Genomic DNA, 12,529 nt, shown 5'->3' on the forward strand with positions numbered 1-12,529 from the left:
CAAGCGGCGGCGGCGCAGACGGCGGCACAGTTGGCGGTGGGGGCGCAAGCGGCGTCGCCTGCGCAAGCGGTTTCGGCGCCGGCGGCAGCGGCGACTCAAGCGGAGGCGGCGGTAGGGCATCGGGGCAGCTTGAAGCGGTGTCCGCACTGACGGCGTGGGCAACTCAAGCGGCGGCGGCTCAGCCTCGGCGGGGGCTGCGCAAGCGGCGGCGGCGGCGGGGGTGGGAGCTGGAGGGCCAGCAGCTGAGGATGGGCAGAAGTAGGGCTGAGGACGGGCGCGGAGAAGGGAGGGGGGCCGGTTTGGGAGGACTTCCTGGACGGAATATCTCCTTCCAGGGGCTCCGGTTTCGGCTTTGGGGGGTGGGGTGGGAGGGGGTACAGCCCTCGCTTGTCCTGGGGCGATTAGAAGAGCCTGAGCAGGTACCTGCTCTGAGCTGAGAGGGTGGAAGGGGAGGGAGGGCTGGGGGCGGGCGGGGGCCGGCGACGACAAGTCTCTGTGGCCACCCGGGGCAGGGGGAGGCGCGCCTTGCTAAAATGGAAATCCTGGGGCTGGGGGAGGCTGCGGTGGCGGCAGGCGCTGTCGGTCCGCTCTGGGCTGCCGGCTCTGAGCGCAGCAACCCTGGCAGCTCCTCCTTGGCGGTCCTCTGCCGCTGCCATCGCTGTGGCAGGCGAAGGGAGATGTAACCAGGTGGGGAGGGAGGGAGGTCGCCAACCTGGGAGGGGAGAGGGAAGGAGCCGGCCCACTCCCCGCCACTGGCCTCGGGCCGCCTCTGTGCGCCTCCTCCAGATCTGGCCAGCGGCTCCCCTGCCGGCGCCCCCAGCCCCACGCTGCAGTCCACAAGTCCGCCCGCTCCCCGCGCCCGCCGCGGCCTCTCTAGGGCCGCCGCCATCTCCGCCGCCTGTGCGAGGCAGCGCGGTCCGGGCCCAGAGGTTGCGTGGTGCCGGTGGAGGCGTCCGGTGCACTCCCCGGTCCCTGTTTCGGTCCCTGGAAAGGGTGGGTGGGTGGTCGCCGGAGCCAAGGTTCCAGCCCTGGATGCCTGGGAAATTGCAAGGGCTCACCAGTGCCTGTGTTTTGCTGTTTCTCCCCGCTTTTTAACCCGATCTCTGTCTCTTCCCTCCCCTTTCCCCCACTCCTCACTCAGAAGGCCAGAAACCAGTGAACCTGCCTCAGAGGAAGGCTTTTGGGGTTCCAGCGTCTGCACCTTCAGAAGCTGCGCTGAAGCCTTGAAGTGCAGCCTCTGCGATGTGAGGGAAGGCACCTCCACCAGGTACTTGAAGATCTGGGTTAGCTTTGGTGGAAGGACTTTTGTTGCTTAAGGTGTGGGAGGGGGTGGAGGGCTCTCCTTGAGGCCCTCTTTCCAACTTGTTGAGGATGGCTTTTTTGCATTTGGGGGTGGTTGATGTGTGGTTTTGGTTGTGCGTATTTCGTGTTGGGTGCAAAGCGGTCCTATTCACCGCATGACTTAAGGGAGGGCATTTGTCCAAGTTTTCGTCTCATTTCTAAGGGGCTGGATTGGTTTTGACACTTGTGTCTGTTGGGTTATTGGTATGGATGGGCTCACAAAGAGAGGAAGCAGTGATTTTGCTGTGGATTGTAGGAGTTGAGACGTTTTCTTTTGACCCTGTGTAGAATGTTTTTAATTTGCCTGTCCTGAATTACTGTTTTCTTCTCTGAGCGATTTGGTGGTGGAGGTACAGTTAGGCTGGTTGTTGTGCTTTTCCTGTCTTGAGCGGCAAATGTCTGTTCCTTTCTTGTGTTTGAAGATAAACGTTGGGGTTGGATAAAGAAAGTGTATTTTTTTGGAAAGCTGAGCTGTCAGTTTGTGTGTGTTTGCTTTCTGATTATCTTCTGCAGTGGGGTGATGGGTGTCTTTCTAGACAGCGTTAAGGTACACATTTGTCTTTTTGGGCAGCACACAATCTCCTTTCTTTGGGGCAAGGGATAGTTACTTCTGTAGGTGATTACTGTAGGCTTTGCCGTTTAGCTCATTGGGCTGGGGATAATGTAAAGTTGAAACCTTTGTGTAGAGGCTGGTCTGCTTTTCCTTAGTTGACTGCCACTTTCTGAGGCCAGGACAGCTAACTTGTCAGTGTATCCTGTTAGTTGCTGGGATGGGAGGTTTGAGTGACGTCCGTTCATCCTGTGCTTCAGTCAATGCTGAAGAAATTCCAAGATGAATAAAAACTCTTTTGGTAGGGACGCCAGGGTGGCTCAGTGGGTTAAGCCGCTGCTTTCAGCTCAGGTCATGATCCCAGGGTCCTGGAATCGAGTCCCGCATCGGGCTCCCTGCTCAGCAGGGAGCCTGCTTCTCTCTCCACCTCTGCCTGCCTCTCTGCCTGCTTGTGTGCTTTCTCTCTCTCTTTCTGACAAAAAAACAAAAACCAAAAAACAAAAAACAAAAAACTATTTCGGTAAACGGCAGTTGGGTGAGGAAGTTGTCAGCACTAAATCAGTTCGCTAGAACTTCGGGTAATAGTGGATCCCTGAATGTCTCCTTTGCAGTCTGAACTGAAACATGCTGTAGTCTTTTGGCTCTCAGTTTCTCTGTGGCTCTGTCACCTGGGCCTTTTTGGTTGTGGCGTCTTCCTCCCCATGGGGAAGTTCCCTTCTTCTTTTTAAGGGAAGGGGGTTTTGTGTTTGTTAGTTTGTTTTTAAGGCTTATTTATTCTCTTAAAGATATTTGTTTCTTTGAGAGAGTCTCTGTGGGGGCAGGGCAGGGCAGAGGGACAGAGAGAGAATGTCAGGTACACTCTGCACTGAGCCAGAAGCCAGACTGAGGGCTCCATCCCAGGACCCTGAGATCATGACCTGAGCCCGAGTCAGGAGTTGGATGCTTAACGCACTGAGCCACCCAAGCACCCCTTTAAGTGAACTTTTTGAACCGCAGCATATATACAGAGAAGTGCACAGATCCTAGGCCAAAGGCTCGAGGAACCTTCACAAGGGGAACACACCCTGTGACTTGCACCCAGGACCCCAGAGTCTATGATCACCCTCTTGACGGTCACTTCTGCCACGGTTCTTGACTTCCATTGCTGGGGAGCTGTTGCGCATGTTTCTGAATTTGGTGTAAGTGGAGTCCTCCAGTTCGATGCACTCCTGGGCCTGCCTTACGGAGAGTCATCCGTGTTTGTGTGCGTGCTTGTGAGTTTACCAGTGCTGCTGTTTCATCCTCAGACTATTTTAGAGCTCCGCTCTGCGTGTAGACCCTTAGACATTCTCGACATAGGATAGCTCCTTGGTATCTTTTTATTACCTGCATCCTTGAACACAGGTGTCTTCTTTCAACTGTAGCGTAAGGATCAAGCCTGGTGTGTGGAACTTTTTTGCAGCCCATAAACGGAGTAAGCTTTTGCCTCCTCAGTTGTAGTGTTCTATCAGTCATTGCTATTTCAAGTCATTGGTGAAGTAGATAGAAAATGCCTGCTTTCAGGGAACCGAACAGATGTTGAAAAGGTGAGACAGAAAGGTGTTCAGTAGTGGGAGGCGCACCCTTGGAATAAATGAGTCCCTGGGAGAGATAGTTGGTCTGTGTGGGTACATGGGAAAGGCCTTACTGAATCTGGGATTTAGGGTTCTTTGAGGTCGTTGGTTGGGCAGGCCGATACAAGTGAGTTGTTTGCTCCGTCCTCCATCCTTTTTCAGCTCTTCTTTCACTTCAGAGGTCACCCATACCTTTCCACTTCTCCCCACAGGCTGGTAACTCCCATTTACTGTATAATAGCCATCGCCAGCCTTATGCGTCCATGCCCGAGGCAGGCAAATCCAGCTCTCTCTGCTTGGTCCACTGAAATGACCTGGCAGTTCTCATTGCCTTTAAAATAAAGTCCAAATGCTGAGCATCACGAGGGGCTTCTGATTCAGTCCTTTCGTGTTCCTTTAGGATTTCTGCAGGCCGACTGCCACCGAACCCCATCTGCCGTCCACATATAGGGGTCTGTGTTTCCTGCCAAACTGCTTGTGTCCTGGCCTTGGACCATGATACCTCATTTCCATACCTTCACCTCCTCTCTTCCTCTGGATTTTCTCTGAAATGCTTTCCCTCACTTCTGTGTCTTGCCTCACTACCATTTGGACTCTAGATGTCTCAGGAAGCCTTTTCGTCACTCCATTCAGGTGTAGCTCATCTTTGTAACACTTGAATTGTATTTTTTTATTTGCTTGCCGCACCCTCCAAATCATGTATAACTCATTTAACACTTGAACAGCAGTTTTATTTGATCACCTGTTACGTTTTACCTTTTTTGAGGGTAGGATCTTTTCAAAACAAAACAAAACAACCTAATGATTTTAATTTGAGAGAGGGAGGGAGAGAACGTTTTAAGCCATCTTCATGGAGACTCTGAGCCCCACATGGGGCTCCATCTGATGACCTTTAGATCATGAGCTTCTGACCCTTAACTGATTTGAGCCACACAGGTGCCCCCTGAGGGCAGGACCTCTCTTTTCACATCTTTATTTTTCTGAACCATGTAGTACAGTGCCTGGCGCTGACAGGGGTTCAGTAAATGTATATAGAATAGATGAAGACGAGTTTCAGTTGGAATCTCCCTTAAAACTGTTCCATCCGTTTAAAAGTTTTAAGTAATAAATAAGCTTTCATATCAGGGCTTGAATCCCATGTGTGTAATGTTACTAGTGTAGGGGCAAGTTGTCTTTATGAAGTGTGTCCTTGAAAGTAATACACCTGTTTCTTTCGTTTTGTTTTTCTCACCATGGGCTGGAAATGAAACCCAGAACTTGAGTCTTGGATGCTGTAGGCAGTGTGTTGAAAGTACTTCCTGGAGTGGTTTGGAGCTTCAGAGCATGAGCACATTGACCTGAACAAGAACTCTGATGATTCCTAATCCTTTTTGGTTGTCCATTTGGTTATTGAAGTGGCCCAGAAAGTCTTACAGTCTGCTAAAGAAGAGGAGATCCGTCATGTGCAAAATCGGTTTTGGGGAACTAGATGGGTGTGCATGTAACCTGGCGTCGAAAGGCAGTTTAAGAATGGGAACAGAGGGATGCCTGGGTGGCCCAGTTGGTTAAGCAGCTGCCTCCGGCTCAGGTCATGATCCCAGTGTCCTGGGATGGAGTCCCACATCAGGCTCCTTGCTCAGCAGGAAGCCTGCTTCTCCCTCTGCCTCTGCCTGCCACTCTGCCTGTGCGCGCGCTCTCTCTCTCTCTTTCTACTTCTCTGACAAATAAATAAATAAAATCTTAAAAAAAAAAAAAGAATGGGAACAGAACATGCTGGGTATCGATGGAGGGGTTATGCTGTCCATCGTGTAAGTACTCCTGTGTTCATATACCTATAAGTTGGAAGTTGTACATGGAGTATATTCTGTCGAGGACTGTGGATTAATTCTGTTAAATTGGAGTCTTGACTCATTCACTTCATGTATTGAGCTTTAAGTTCAGTTCTATGCAGTGACTGGCTGTCGTGTCAAAGAAGAATTGTCAGTAAAGACAATGCAAGACAACTGCAGTGTTAGTCAGAAATCAGGAATAGTTGAAATCATAAGGTAAACAAGTGAAATTTTAATTTTTCAATAGGATTAGATAATGTTCCTTTTCCCTCCCTTTCTCTTTTTAGAAAAACTATTTAAATGATCCTTTGGTTGAGAGAAGAAACTGGTAGAAGGGATATGTTAAAAAAAAAAAAAGAATCTTACTTAAAACTTCATATTAAGAGCATTCGCAATACATTTTAAGATGAAGTTGCTTTTGCGGGGGCAGGAAATTAAAGGGGATGTAGGATGCCAATTTTATCAGCCTGTATTGGATCTTCAAGTCTATTGAGTACTTGGTGGTTGGTTAGTCAGGGAGAAAATCAACGTGATGACTGCTTTCTGAGAAGAGATGAGATTTCCTATGTAGGGTAGAAGGTTTATACACTGTTCATTCTTTTCTAGAAGTAAAAGTTGTTGAATATCCTACGTCTGCCAGAATATTCCAGGTTTCAAGAAATAAAAATTCAGCTTAAAACGACCTTCAGTCGAAACCAAACCGTTCTGTGGTCTTGGGGTGCCTGGGTGGCTCAGTTGGTTAAGCATCTGCCTTGGGCTCAGGTCATGATCCTGAGGTCCTGGGACTGAGCCCCACGTCGGGCTCCCTGCTCAGAATGTCTTACTTGGAGGGAAATGGGACACTTACCCAGGTGGATAGGAGGTAGCTACCGTAGTAACACCCATTTGTAACCGGGTTAATACCCATGTGTTCACTTCGAATTTCAAACTTTAATAAGCATGAAGGTTGGAACTCTGTTTATCTGGTACTACCCAAGCCTCTTGTGAATTTTTATCCCAGGAAGGAGAGAGATTTTCAGCGCATTGGTAAAATTTAAAAATAACTGACGTGTTCGTAGGGTATTTTCCTGTATCATTCCATATATTCCCGATTCTCCTTTATTTTGGTTGTGAAGGTGGTAATACATGCTTAGAAGAAATTAGGGGACAAAACAACATAAAGGTCACTTTTATTCTGCCCATGCAGAATTATTTTTATTTGACCAATTTATTTGTTTATTCCCCGGACCACAGATCTTGTGTAATTATAGTTTTCCAGGTGCTGTTTAATATGCTAGTTCATTGAATTTTGAAAGTGCTATAGGTTGTAGTTCCGTGTAGGAATGGGGGTATCAGGCAGTGTATGATACAAAACTAATTGAGTCTCTGGTTTGAAAGACATCCATTCTGACCTGTTGGTTTTCTCTGGTTCATTTTGGGTTTTTCTTCTCTAAGGAAATTGTTTGCGATCACTTCATAGTTTTAGGGATTCCTTTTTGTAGGAAATAAAGCTAACATCCAGTTTCCAGTTTTCTTTTTGTTTTTTGTTTTGTTTTGTTTTACTTTGGGGGAGAATGAAAATATGTCTTTGGATTCTTAGTATCTGTGGAGTGATTAACTTTGCCGAAGTTACACGAAAAGAATAAGTACATAAGGCAATCCAGATTTAATGTTTTTCTACTAAATTTGTTTAACGTTTTGGTGCTCCAACTTTCCTATGTATCGGAATCCCCTGGAATGCTTGTTGAAACACATTGCTTGATTTCCGGCTCTACCCACCACCTTCTGGGGTTTTTTATTTTATGAAGTAGGTCTGGGGTAGGGCCTGTGACTTTGCATTTATTTCTTAGAAGTTACTAGGTGATGTTAGTGCTGCTAGTGCTGGTCTAGGGAGCACTGTTTGAGAACTATTGGTTAGATTACCTTAAATTTGAAAGAGAAGCCAGCCATGTTTCTAAATGAAACTGGAGATAGTTTTGATGTTACAGAAAATTGATGTCTCAGAGCGCCTGGGTGGCTCAGTGGTTAAGCCTCTGCTTTCGGCTCAGGTCATGATCTCAGGGTCCTGGGATCGAGTCCTGCATTGGGCTCTCTGCTCAGCGGAAAGCCTGCTTCCTCCTCCTCTCTCTCTCTCTCTCTGCCTACTTGTGATCTCTGTGAAATAAATAAAATAAAAAGAAAATTGATGTCTTGGCATTGCACAGGGAATTTAAGAGAAGTGCTCTCCATTCATGTTTTTATTTATTTATTTATTAAAAGATTTTATTTTTCGGTGGAGGTGGGGGAGAGTGAGGAAGCAAATCAGGGAGAGCGGCAGGCAGAGGCAGAAGCATGCTCTCAGCTAAGTGGGAAGCCCCATGCAGGACTCGATCCCGGGACCCTGGGATCATGACTGGAGCTTTAAGTCAGTTGCTTAAGTGCCTGAGCCACCAGGCATCCCTACATTCAGTTTTTTAACTTAGAGCTGGAATTAGAGGCGATTTCTGAAGAAGTAAATTGTGTGTAGTAGAAGAGCACTTATCAGTTGGGGAACATATCCACTGAATTTTTATCTCCCACATTGAAAAGTCAGATATTGTCTTGGGCTATTAATATGCGTGTTGGATTTCAGATACATGTAGTTTTAAAGGCTATTTCTTTGTAACGTATGTTAGAACAAGTTTGATAGTCAGTAAACTAACCTTTCAATAGAATGTTGGCCAAGGAATATGAATAGGTAGTTAATCAAAGAACAACAAAGTAAGTCAGGAAACCTGAGAAATAGATAACTTCTATTACTCCAATACAAAACAACATTTTTGGCAAGTCAGATTTTAAAGACTACAAAATTGTTAGTGTGTCTAGGAAGAAGAGGACATTGTAACAGAGCCTTGGTGGCTAAGATAAGCTGCTTTACATTTTCTGAAGGCCAGTTGGTAGCAATTCCTTTAAAAATATTTGTAGCTTGTGACCCAGCATTTTCACTAGGAGTTAGTGTACTCTGCACATACATTTTCTGTGTAAATACATTTGTCGCATCATTATTATAACAAAAAATAGCCAATGAACTCATTAAATGTTGGTAGTATGCTTCATGAGGGGCAGGTCTTTTGCTAAGGCCACAAGGGTCTGTGGCCCAAAAAGTGGAGTTTGGTAGTAATTCTTGCTGCAAGTTAAAAACAAACAAACAAAACAGCCTACATAGAGGTCAGGGAATTGATACAAAACTGTGCAATACTTACAAATATTTTGCAGCTCTTAAAAATGCCAGTTTTACTTGTCATACGGTAAAACTGGAAATGACCCAGATGTCCTTCAGTAGCTGAGTGGTACATCCGTCCCAGATGGAATACTTCTCAGCAATTAAGAAGGAACAAACTCTGGATGCATACGACAGCTGGTGTGGATTTCAAGGGCATGATGCTGAGTGAAAAAAGCCAATGTGTGCAGGTCACACACTGTAGGCAGCCACTCATGCTTTTGTTATCACAGAGTTAGATGAGCAGTCACTAAGGGTTAGGGCTGATGAGGTTGGGGGGGGTAGGTGGTTGTGACTGGAAAGGGGTACTGAGAGGGAAGGTTTTGTGTTGATGAAATCTGATCTTGATTGTGGTGGTTGTTACCTGAATCTGCACGTGATAAGGTTACCTAAAATGGTACACATGCGTCCCCATGTCAGTTTCTTGGTTTTGATGTACTGTAATCCAGAGGATGCAACCCCGTCTGGGAAATGGCGTGCAAATTATATGGGACGTCATACTGTTTTTGCAACACCCTGTGAATCTGTAATTATTTCAAAATAAGATGTGAAGTTTTAGAAAGCATATATAATAAAAGGAAATGTTCACAGTATTAGAATAAAACAAGTTTCAAAGTGATAAAACATGACCCCACTTTAATATTTCATAGCACTTAATTTAGTGTATTTACCTGGAAGTAATGAGTGATCAAAATATTCTGAGCAGTAGCATGGTGGATTCTTTTGGATTCTTTTGTGTGTATGTATGCTTCTCTATAATTTCTACAGTTTAGATGAGTTGATATCACTTCTGTAGCTTGTAAAGCAGTCTTCATAATAAGTTCCAAAAATCTAATTCTGGAATGTTGAAATTTAAAGAACATTTACATTGAGATTGTCAAGTTTTGTTTATATTGGTTACACCAAGTTAGCATTTAAATAGCTATTAGCTGAGACTGGAGAGTATATTTATCCTCTAAAACATGTTGTGTTTGTAAATGTAAAGCTGTTTTTTGCTCTTGGTATTACAAATGTCCTGTATGATGTTCTGACTTCCCAGTGTTGTCCAATGTAAGTATATACATTGCAGGCCACATGAAATTTTAAGCTTCATTAACCACAGTGAGCAAGTAAAAAGCAGCTGAAATGATTATTTTTAACGATTCTATTTTATTTTTTGTCAGAGAGAGAGGACGTTCTCTCGTGCCCGAGAACCCGTGAACCCGTGCACAAGCCGGGGGCAGGGGCACGCAGAGGAGACAGGGCAGGCAGAGATGAGAAGCAGGCTCCCTGGTAAGCAAAGAGCTGAATGTGGAATTTGATCCCAGGCCCCTGAGATCATGACCTGAGCTCAAGCTTAATTAACTGAGCCACCCAGGTGTCCTTTGGTGAAATCATTGTTAAGAAATTTAGTTTGTTTAATCAGTTATATCCATCATATTATCATTTCAATGTGTAATCAGTATAAAATTGCAGTGAGATATTGTACATTCTTTTTATCATACTGTAATAAAAATCATACTGATGTGGGAAACAGAGGCAGCAGAAAAATGATTAAATTTCCTTACCTCCTGACAAGCCCTTAAAACAGGCAGAGTGACTCTCCTCTAGAGACTCAACTACCCCCACCTTAAGGCTTTGCTAAGGGCAAAGGGCAGTCCTAGCCTGACCGACCCCCAACCCCTAACCAGGGCCCTGTAAGTACTTTAACAGTTCCTTGGAAACTTTGTCTCTAAACCTCCAAGATAGTGCTGACAGTCACTCCCAAGCATATGGCCTACTGATGGACATGTAAAGGGTCTCACTAAAAGATTTTACTACTGGTAATGAATAACCTTTTCCCCAAACAATAGCTAGCCCCTCGAGGTCCTAGAAACCTTGCTTCCAAAATTCCTTAGAGACTGACACCATCCCTAATCCCCTCCCCACCTTACAAGTATATGATAGACCACTCCTGACAACCCGGGGCAGCATCTCTTCCTGCCCACAGGTCCTGTCCCCGTGCTTCAATAAAGCACCATTTTGCACCAGAGAGGTCTCAGGAATTCTTTCTTGGTTGTCAGCTCCAGACCTCATCCCAGCGAACCTCACCTATGTTGTAGAAGTTCATCATTTGGAGCCCAACTAACTCACACCCGATTGTGTGTCTTTACATTTGGACTCTGAGCTTTGGTGCAAAATCGGTGAGTACTTTCTCGCTTCTTCCTTTACTCTCACTTCAGGGCTTTTCAAGGAGTATGGTCTTAATGGAACACTTGCATGTCGATTGCTCAGGCTTTAATCCTCCAGCCCGTGGCTACTCCACAGGGAAGAAAACGTCTGACTGTTGGCTGGAAGTTAGTACCCTGGCCAGAATGGTAATAAGACCCAGAAACTTGATGCCCTTTCTTTATCCCTTTTCTTACATAAAGTTGTCTTGCTTGGGCACAGGACAGCCACCTAAGTCACCAGGAAGGACAGCTGCCAATCTTAAGACTCCCATGTGAGGTTTCTTCCTGATCGATCTAATGTGATCCCCTCCACACCCCTGGTCTAGCCACTTCTAGCCATGGGACCTCCACTAGGAGCCGGTGGGAAGCAGGACCCGATTGAATTAAAATGCAGCCGGGGATCGTTTCCTAGGGAAGTGGGCTGTAAGGACCACATGTGTTGGAATGTCACATAGACCGTGATGGATTTCAGTCTTTCCTGGTTCACGTCAGTGTCTTCTCCAAACTACTTAAAGCTACGCAATTGGGTCATTTCCCCTTGCCAAACAGTTTTCTGTTTCCCATGGGTTAAAAATGGCAGGGCAGCCACACAACTTTTAGCGTATAGGATGGCACAAGATCCTAGTCCATTCTCCAGGCACCCATCTGTAGCCTAGGATGCGATGGCGAAGAGGAGGGACGCCGGCACCCCTCCAGGGCCTTTTACGGCAGGAATGCCTTCCCGGGAAGGTAGAATGGTGATCAGTAGCGATGTCTTGAGGGACGCCTCTGGTGGCTTTTGACACACGGGCACCTCTGACATAATCCTGCATGAGATGCCACCCAGGCGTCAGGGGGGATTTGGTAATGGACCTTCTTTCCTTTTCTGGGAGCATGGCCTCAGTAGGCTTCTTTGGTTCCAAGGACTCTACCGTGGGATGCCTTTTAAACCCACTGGAAAGCTTCTACTAAAATTTTTGGAGGGTTGGGTTTTCACTTATAACAGCATTTAAAAAAATATTATAATACACAATTCACCTGTCAAACAGTTTAGCGAGTTTATACATGTGCCCATTAAACAGATATTTGTGGAGAGAGGGAGAGAGAATCCTGAAGCAGACTCCCCACTCAAGATGAAGTCCGACGCCGGGCTGGATGCCAGGACCCTGAGATCAGGACCTGAGCTGAAACCAAGAGCTGGCCACGCATACCATTTGGTTTAAATGGTAAAGATGTTTGTTAATTCCCAAGATACCCACTGAAGGGCAAAGGCCAAAATGGCTTCAAATGGCCTTAGAGATCCAGGCTCCTTCTGCTACTAACTGTTTTCCTAAGGCTGGTTCCTCCCAGTTGGCAGAAGACCTTCACTGGTAATTTGGGCTTCAGCTCCCGGTTTAGGACACTAAAACTTTGGTTCCTTGTAGCGTACACCAGGGAGAGTTTAGGCTACCATAGCATTTTCCAGGTTGTGTAGACCAGAGTTCAGGCTATTGCACCATTTTCTAGGTTGTATCTATTATGGTTATTGGTTCCTGGTTTTCCCACTGTGACCTGCCTAAGGGATGTGGAAGGACTGGTATCTAACACAGAGCTGGGGGAAAGGCTTAGGAAGTCATTCAAGTGAGTTTTCGGAAACAATCTTGGATCTCTTTTCCCATGGACACAGGACTTTTGGTTGAGCAGAGTTGTCTGACTGGCTCTTGCCAGTGAGTTTGCTGAGGGAATAAATGGTGGCAGGTCTTCTAGGTGAGGTGTGAGGTGAGGTGCTATGCTCTGTAGGGTCCTGGGAAGGGAGTTAGGCACCTGAGCAGATAAAGAGAAGAAACTGCCGCCGGCAAGGGGTGGGACGATGA

General features: G+C 46.2%; 1 long non-coding RNA gene and 1 pseudogene across 1 annotated transcript; both read left to right on the plus strand.

Moving 5' to 3' along the window:
• The first annotated feature begins 1,181 nt into the window (after window positions 1-1,181).
• LOC116876575 lies at window positions 1,182-11,786 on the plus strand. Its single transcript, XR_004384409.1, has 3 exons — window positions 1,182-1,267; window positions 10,710-10,844; window positions 11,759-11,786. It is a non-coding gene; the product is annotated as an uncharacterized LOC116876575 (long non-coding RNA).
• LOC116876588 lies at window positions 8,282-8,423 on the plus strand (annotated as a pseudogene).
• Window positions 11,787-12,529: the final 743 nt, after the last annotated feature.

The sequence above is a fragment of the Lontra canadensis genome, unplaced genomic scaffold (assembly GCF_010015895.1).
Source record: "Lontra canadensis isolate GAN:19392208 unplaced genomic scaffold, GSC_riverotter_1.0 scaffold45, whole genome shotgun sequence".
In the NCBI taxonomy this organism is placed as follows: domain Eukaryota; kingdom Metazoa; phylum Chordata; class Mammalia; order Carnivora; family Mustelidae; genus Lontra; species Lontra canadensis.